Raw genomic sequence first — 8,536 nt, 5'->3', positions numbered from 1 at the left:
CAGGTCCCAATCGATCGATGGATCGATTGGGACGCGGCCGCCGCGCGATAAGCGTGGATCGATCCGTGGATCGATCCAGCGCTTCCAGAACGAGGCGCCCGATCGATCCGTGGATCGATCCAAAGCCTCCCGATCGATTGGGAACATTGAATCGATCGGATCCCACCGCCGACATCGCTTATAGCTGCAGGCGCTCGATGGCTGAAGAATTTCACCGATTCACTCCAGATTACTCGCCAGCGCCTCAAAGATCAGTCGCCGTTCTTGAAGGATCTTGGAAGCTTTCCAAGTCAAGAGGCGGATCAAAGGCAAGAAGAGAAGCTAGGGTTAGGGTTTTCTGTACTCATTGTAAGCTTTGCGCTTGTATTTTGTTTCCCTTTCCTTTCTTCTTGTACTGAGAGTCTTGTAGGGCTTCTCCGCCCTCGGTAGTTACCGAAAAGGAGTGTTTTCATAGTGGAGGGTGCGTGCGTGGTGTGGATCCTTGGACTAGTCACCTCTGGTGAGGTGGATACCAAGTAAACCAACCGTGTTAGCGTTGTTGCATTTGTTTCTGTATTTTCCGCTGCATATTCTTGAAGAAACAAGCAATGCCAAGCAACGCCGAGCAAGAGCGAACGCGACGAGCTATTCACCCCTTTTGGTCCTAACACATAACACATGTCAGAATCTCTCACCCTCTTTAAATTACCCATCCTCCAACCACTGACATGTGTTACGTGTCAATGGTTGGAGGGAGGGATGATTTAAAGGGAGAGAAGATTATGACATGTGTCAATAGTTGGATGAGGGGTAATTTAAGTGTCAAATTAGGAAGGTAATTTACAGGAAGGGAGTAATTTAAAAATTATATAAAATAAAAAAAATAAAAAAATTTGATAATAATAATAATAAACAAAATTGATTAAAGAAATAAAACTAAATAAATATTAAAAAAATAATAAATAAAATTAATTAAAAATAAAACTTAAATAAAATTTAAAAAATATAAGTATTAATGAAAAATAATAAACAAAATTAATTAAAAAATAAAACTAAATAAATTAATAAATTAAATTAATTAAAAAATAAAAACTAAATAAAATTTATATAAAACTGAAAAAATAAGTATTGATAAAAAATAATAAATTAAATTAATTAACAAATAAAATTTAAAATATACTGAGAGTTATTTTTAAACAAAATTAATTAAAAAATTAAAACTAAATAAAAATTAAATGAAATTAAAAAAAAAAAAAAAGGAGGAAGCTACATGTGTCCTTTGGCAGGGAGAGAGGGGAGAAGAAGAGGGGTGTGTGTCAGACCGGGAGGGGGGGAAAAGCAGCTCTCTTATTGGAGGACGCTGACGATAAGTCTTTGAAGCTGCATAAGTAATGGGATTATTAGAAAAACGTTAATGACGCGCAGAGAGAAGCTGCTTGCAGTGACACTTCAGTCCTATTGATGATTGTTGCTGGTCCAGGAAGTGGAAAGGTATATCTCTTGGCTCCGTTTTCACTGAACTATACTTATTATTCTCCTGGTTTTGATGGATGCAATGGTTCAGACATCCACAATGGTTTGGCATGTGCTGACACTGCTCAAATAGGTATGTGGATCCTAATCATGACTAATATTAAATGATTGATAATATTTGTAAGGGTATTCATTTGCTTAGCTCCTTATTTGGATTGTATTCTCTCAGGGAATTGATCCATCCAACATCCTAGCAATGACTTTCACAATTGCTGCTGCATCAGAGATGAGGGATCAAATTGGAATAGTAGCTAGAAAAGCAGTTGCAAAAGAAATTGAAATCAGCACATTTAACTCATTTTGTTTTCAGCTTGCAGGAAACATGCAGAAAAGTGTGTAAGCCTGCGTACCTTTATTGTTTGCAAATTAATGCCTATATATGTATTGTTACTATCTTCTGCAATCCACCCAAAAATAAGTAGAAAAGCAAAACCACAATAACAATAGATAATTAACAACACAATTTTCATAGTTTGGCTAATAAAAAATATGTTAAAGAGAGGGAATCCATAGTTTATCTTAGAAGCTATGTCCAAAAGAAGCTTGATTGAAGAGACGGAGTCATGTAATTTTCTCTAATTTACATTCTATCATAAGTTTTTTGGTCAAATGCCCCCTGAATTAGTCACAACTAGACGAGGCTTGATTGATTCCAAATTCCAATTCAACTCCAACACTCTGGACTGGAATTGATCGAGTTTTTAGACTATGCTTGTGCAAGACATGTCCATTTGATTATTTCATTGTTTTTCTTAATGTTTTTGTAGTTCATATTGACACATTCTTGATTGGATTTCAAATTAGATTATCTTAATGTGTTTTTTTCCTGATGTTTTGTTTTCCAAAGATCTATATGTAACCTCCATGAAGTTGGCATTACCTTATGTTCCTTAGGACATTGTTACATATTTTGTAGGGAATCAAATCCTTGCTGTGCACCATTGTGGTGCAAGAACTTCTTTGCAAATGAAGATAAGGCCAATTCTTCGTTCCCCATCTTATTTTTGTTTTGTTTAGGTTCTTCATCAACATGTAAATCAGTTTGAGATTTTATTGATGCATCACCTAGTACAACTACAATTCCTTTGTTCAAAGCTTAACTACTGCTTTCCGACCTCCCAAATAACTTGTTTACAAGCGATTGATGAATATCCCCTGACCTTTCAATGTTTTTGCTTCTTTTCCTCTAATGTGCCTTCCAACTGGTTTCTTTGTTCAAACAATGCATGAAGTGCAATTTTTGCAAACACAGGTTTCATTTTAATTTTCCACATCTTGAAGATATAATATAATAAAGATTTATAGCTTATTATGATTTCCAATTCTCTTGTCCTACCTTTGACTCAACCCTAAGTCGTGCTTGTTGGGGTCCATCACAGTGAAATAAACTTGATCTGTCCTCGACTAAAAAGAGTACAATTAGAACAAAACACGCCAATAAAAATTAAAAAATGCATGAGCATGTCTGGTGACATGAAGCTAAGTTTGTAGGATATATGTAAAGAGTTTCAATGGGATTAATCTAATCCCATGTGTACAAATAATGGACTGAGGGTGGATGCTTCCCACAGTCATTAATAGTGTGAGCGACACGTGAGAAAGTCGTGTGACTACGCGGTGTGACTCCGGCGCGACCGCGGGGGTTGTGCGACCCCTCCGCGGCGGACACGAGGTCGCGCAACGCCTCCGCCGTAGACGCGGGGGTCACACGACCCCTCCACAACGGCTGTGAGGTTGTACGACCCCTCCATAGCGGCTGCAAGGTCGCATGACCTCTCCGCAGTGGCCGTGAGGTCGCATGACTCCTCCGCGCGTGATGCCTCTCTGTTGCTACGGGGCCTAGTATTGGGGTTGTGCCAATGCCAATCGGTGGGTGAAACCAGATGTTTTGCTTGTTTCGATTGGTTTGACACGGTATTTTAATCCCTGATCTCGAACATGCTGTATATGTAGCTTATGTACTGATTCTAATCTAAGAACGCAACTTTGTGGAACTAAATATTTCAAGTTGATTTTCAAATAAAATGGTAGTGGTGATGCTGATAATGATTCCCTGAATTGATAAACCCTAAATGGTTGTAAATTCTGGTTATTTTCTTTTATTAGAAATTTGTCAAAACAAATTGCTCACGTAATGGGAACTATGTAGCGATGAATCTACAAATGCTTTCTTTTGTTGCAACCTTTGTTTTATTCCCATTGAGGCCAAGAAAATTAAGGGAACCATTTGTTATTTGTGAATGAAAGATTTTCTTGCGACTTAAATCTGCAAGGTTTTCATACTGAAACTAATCTGTAAGGTATTACACAAAATTCTCTGCATGGTTTTCAAAGCTTATGTGAGCAATATGTCGTCGAGTCACTACATAACATGTGATCCATTATCATTATTTTTTTTTAATAATTATATTGCTTATAATATCATGGCATGAAAAAATAAGTTCACATATACCATATACTGCATCCAGTTAATCAACTCCATCAATCTTATAAACAAAAATTTAAACCACCATAATTAATTCTCAACATCATGTAAATATGTTGTAAAAGAATCTAAGCGATATAGATAATACACAAAAAAAACATAACTCAATGATTCATGTCAATGAACCAATGCCAATTTATATAACAAAATTACAAATGTTGTTCTGAGCGATATATATATAATCTCCTCTTGTTTGTTTGTTTGGAAAAAATAGTTTTATCTAAGCAATACCAACTTGAGCATGACTTAGAATCTAACCATCTAGATTGTTCTAGCCTGAATGATTCTTGTGCGATTGGAACCTTTTCAAAACAATGCCTATATGTCACTTTTTTTTAATCCTTAGTTTATCTCTAAAATTATGAATTATGCTTGAATATCTTTGTGGCTATTCTCCTAGGATACAGATACAGATAAACAAAGTGCATACTTACACTGTTAAACCTGGAGATAAAGAATGCATATGCAAAGGAACTAGAATCATGCACAGCTCAATTTATATCGTATTTTTCTTGTGTTTATCTAATATGTGCTTACAGTTTTTTGATTTTACTGAAAATTAGTATCATTGGCAGGTAGTTCAATATTTCATGGATGTTGTGTCAGTCTGTCAGATTTCTTGTCCATGCATTTTACTAATTCAGAGCAAGGTTCTAAAATTCGCTAGGTGCTAGTCGGGCACTGGACCAATGCCTAGCACCTAGGCCTCCAAGGTGGGGACTAGGTGCCGTTAGACGATTTACATGGTATCAACATAAATTATATAATAAATCATATTCTGTAACTCCAACACATTAACATCTAATTTAAAATGAGTTCAAATTTACACATCTAATAAAATATCACAAATTTATTCTACTTCTTCTCCATAATTTTCAACAACTTTTTCTTCATCGGACACAAACTCAATACATCTTTGTGATCCTCCTCTTCTTCTCTGGATGCAAAATTATACTCGTGAAGTTGTCACTCTAGAGCTTCTTTAGGGTTGTAGTTTTTCATCTACTCCTTTGCTTCATCAACCATTTACCAAGTGGTCTCGAAACCTAGTTCAACCTTATGATCTTCCCCATCATCCACAATCCAACCTTTGCATTTGAAACATCTTTTGCAATAAGGCCATCAACATTCCTTTTTTTTTTTTTTAATTTGTTCAACAATCTAGCATTAAATTGGATAAATACTAGATTGTTCAACTTGTTGACATCCAACCTATTTTTTTTCTTGTTGGACCAGAGTTTAGGGTTTATAAAACTTAAGCCCAACAAAAGAAAGGGGTTACGTTTCATTTTTTTAAATTGGACTTTAAATTTAAAAGCTAAAACTAAGAAAAACATGAAAACCTATACTATTTCCACGGTGCCTAGATGATTCAACTGATTATTCGGTACCTAGGCCCATTTAATCCCGCCTAGGGGCCAAGGGTGCCTAGGTTGGCCGACTAGCATATTTTCGATGCGGCTAGCTGATGCCTAGCGCCTATACGGCCTCCTAGGCCATTTTTGAGAACACTGATTCAGAAGATCAAAACATTAGCAAAGAAGAAGGTTGTTGACGCATACTCAAGTCCTTCATTGAGTTCATAACTTTGAGAGAAACAGAAAATTTTCGATCTAGTAGGCAAGAAAATAAAAACTCTGTTACAGTGACAACTATTCACCAGGTTCATTTTCTGTAATTAACAATGTTATTTCCTTCATATTGACGTCGATGGTTAGGATATAGCTGAACACATTTTTTTTTCTTTCAGTCAAAAGGTCTAGAATGGGATGTTGTTTTCATCGTGAAGGTATGCAAATGCATCTGCCAATAGAAATTGCAGCTCCATTTTCACTCAGTTTAAGTATTGTGCAATTTGCATTCCAAGTATTATTTTGTGTTAATTTTCTCTACACGTTTCAATGTATTTATTTTTTCCATCTATAATTGATCTCTTATGTTTCTTTGTGTTTTTTGTTTCAATTATTATCTAATATTAATGAATTAACAAAACTTGTAAGGGCAATCATGAGTTAATGCAAATTAAATGTGTGATAAAAGAAATTAATAATAATATTTTCATATGGAGATGGAAACCTTTTCTCCCTTCCTTTAGCTTGACTTTTTGAACTTCCTAAAGGTTCTTCCTTTTCCTTTCTTATAAATAAAATCCTCTCCCTTTTTAATGAATTCCATTTCAGATCTCATTGATCATATACAATTAAATTCATCAGAATAATAATTTATACTCGTGTGTGTGTGTGAAGAAGGCAAAAATGAAGACAAATTAAAGTAGGTAGTGTTAACTAAATGGAGCTTAGCCCAATGATTAGAGTTTGTCAACTAAGCAACGGTTGAGGGATGGTTGTTAGTGGCCATCTCCCTTTGAATGGAATTTGAGGAGAAGTTGATATTTTCTACAAAAAGGCCACTAGAACCTCAAACCAAAACACACAAAAACCATCTTTCTTCTTCTCGCTAAGTGCTCTTCGTTCTATTTAATTGTTAGTATCAGTCTGCTATAGTACGAAACAATTAATTTCAGTTAACTGTCTAATTATTATAGTCCTATTCTTAATCTAAATTTTTCTCGGCATGCATCAATGCAAGCCAAAGTGTGACCTTGTTAGTATAATGCAGTTCCAAAATTATGATTCCTGTTGAAGAATTTTCTCATATCCATCCTCCCATCTCCAATTCACCATTGTCATGATGTGTCGCTAGTTTGACATGAAACGGAAATAGACTGATTTTTATCTACCACGGATGGACTTGAAAAGGACAGGTAGTTGATGAAGAACCTCTTTATGAGACAATGTTCAAAAAGGTTCAGGGAGCAATATTGTAAAGCGTAATACCCTAGAGAAACACCACTTATCTATCTAATATTGTATCATACAGTTCTTTCAGAATGAAAACAAGGCCAACCATAGACATCAAATTTCAGTATGCACCATCATCGTAGCTTGACACACAATTAGTTGTTAGTAAAATTCCAAAATGCAAAAAGAATATCATTGTAACTTGAAGAGGAAAATGATATTGCTGGCTTGGCCTTGTATGACTCTGGACCTTGTGTCATCCTATCCAGGTAAGTGAAATGTAAGATTTATATTCTCAGGCTGGTGGATGATGACATGCTAATAGTTTAATGAATCTATTGCTTTGCAGCTGCTTGGTTTGTTCTGTGATCAGGGACTGTGTAGGAACCCTTTGCCAATATCAAAGCACAGGTTCAATTAGCTGGTGCTTCCAGCACCAACAAACTAGACATACAAGTGACATTTTCAAGTTGGGTGTATCTACTGTGGAACACATTCAGCTAATCGAGACTCGAATTTCTCTGTTTTTTTAAATAATAATGCCAAAACTCATGAAGATGTAAACTTCAACATTTTATTTCTGCTTTTGCCTTCTGATGTGGAATCTCATCAAGACTTTATTTATGTTTTAATAATGAGTTTGTTAGCATTTTGACGCTAGCGTTGGTTGTAGGCCAATGATAATGAAATTCCTTTGCTTCATGAATATAATGATGTTCACCAAGGTGCAACAACTCTTGAGGTGAGCCTTGTAATAAGTCTGTCTTTTCATTATATTCTTAGCTTTCTTCCCTTCGGAAATCTTGTCATGAATAGGAGCGTAGGCTTTTATATGTTGTTGCAATGACTCGTGCTCGAAAGAAGTATATTGTGTATGTCATCATGGATTCCAGTTGGCAGGTAATCATATGGCCTTTTCACTTTCACAAATCCTTTTATTATTGTTGGTCTAACGCTTCTGGTGCCACTTTCAATTACTCCAACCTTCACGTTAATGAAATTCCAGGTCATCTTCTGGAGACACAGGCGCTTTCAGTTGACTTTTCTTTTGGTTATTCTGATGATTTGAATTTATGGTTGAATTTCCTATTTGTACTAAACCTTGTTTTTCCTTCTTTTATTGTATTCTTGTCAGAATTTCAGATATTGGAGTATACATTCTTGATTGAGTATATGTTAGTTACTGCTTAGTTTGGCTGTTTATTGTGTCTTTTAATGATGGTTATAGATGTCTGTGCTGCTTTTCTCATCTTGCGCCCTATGTCAGGAACATGTTGTATTGATCTATTACCATTTTGTTTGTTTAATTTATTAGAGTGAGGCGGTCTCCCGAGATTTGGTAATTTCAAATAAAATTATTTCTAATTCAATGGGACTGGAAACATCAGATGAGAAGGTTCATGGAGATGTTAAGAAAATTGATGATATCTCCTGCTGTTTCGAAGGGATAACTGACATAGCCTTGAACAGTAGTTTTCTGAAGAGCTACTTCTACTTTTAAATAAGTGATAAATTTTCTTCAGGTTATTATCTATATTATTATAGTCATTAGGCGCTGCATGCTGTTGCTATCTTATCAGGTTTAACATGGAAGACAGATCCAGTGTCATTTTTATTTCATCAATGGGGAAAACGACCTGCATTTCAACATCCTAGCCGGTTGGTTGATAAGATGACTCTTGGAGTAATGTTCACTAAAATTTAATATCATTTCTTTTGTTTTTGGTAACAATCTAAA

The 8,536-nt window shown here is 35.6% G+C and overlaps 1 long non-coding RNA gene across 2 annotated transcripts; it reads left to right on the top strand.

Annotated features, from left to right (window-relative positions):
* Nucleotides 1-5,369: 5,369 nt before the first annotated feature.
* LOC121998031 lies at nucleotides 5,370-7,967 on the top strand. 2 transcript variants are annotated; one of them, XR_006116427.1, is made up of 5 exons: nucleotides 5,370-5,660; nucleotides 5,748-5,786; nucleotides 7,472-7,540; nucleotides 7,615-7,698; nucleotides 7,805-7,967. It is a non-coding gene; the product is annotated as an uncharacterized LOC121998031 (long non-coding RNA). The 2 variants fall into 2 exon arrangements; XR_006116426.1 differs by having other exon boundaries at nucleotides 5,374-5,660; nucleotides 7,615-7,967.
* Nucleotides 7,968-8,536: the final 569 nt, after the last annotated feature.

The sequence above is a fragment of the Zingiber officinale genome, chromosome 6A (genome assembly GCF_018446385.1).
Source record: "Zingiber officinale cultivar Zhangliang chromosome 6A, Zo_v1.1, whole genome shotgun sequence".
Taxonomy (NCBI): Eukaryota; Viridiplantae; Streptophyta; class Magnoliopsida; order Zingiberales; family Zingiberaceae; genus Zingiber; species Zingiber officinale.
This window is presented reverse-complemented; position numbering and strand designations above follow the sequence as displayed.